Raw genomic sequence first — 239 nt, forward strand, 5'->3', positions numbered from 1 at the left:
TCTCTCTCACTCATTCACTCACTCACTCACTCATACACTCACACTCACTCATTCACTCATTCATTCTCACTCATTCACTCACTCACACACACGCACACACACACTCTCACTCACTCACTCATTCACTCACTCACACACTCACTCACTCACTCACTCATTATCTCACTCATTCACTCACTCACTCACACACTCACTCACTCACTCATTATCTCACTCATTCACTCACTCACTCACTCACA

General features: G+C 44.8%; 1 protein-coding gene across 1 annotated transcript in view; it reads left to right on the top strand.

Moving 5' to 3' along the window:
* Positions 1 to 239, top strand: part of LOC107683738 (cadherin-related family member 1-like) — a 13,859-nt gene that overhangs the window by 9,754 nt on the left and 3,866 nt on the right. The gene's annotated exons all lie outside the window — the stretch shown is intronic.

The sequence above is a fragment of the Sinocyclocheilus anshuiensis genome, unplaced genomic scaffold, assembly GCF_001515605.1.
Source record: "Sinocyclocheilus anshuiensis isolate Anshui unplaced genomic scaffold, SAMN03320099.WGS_v1.1 scaffold3214, whole genome shotgun sequence".
NCBI classification, from domain to species: Eukaryota; Metazoa; Chordata; class Actinopteri; order Cypriniformes; family Cyprinidae; genus Sinocyclocheilus; species Sinocyclocheilus anshuiensis.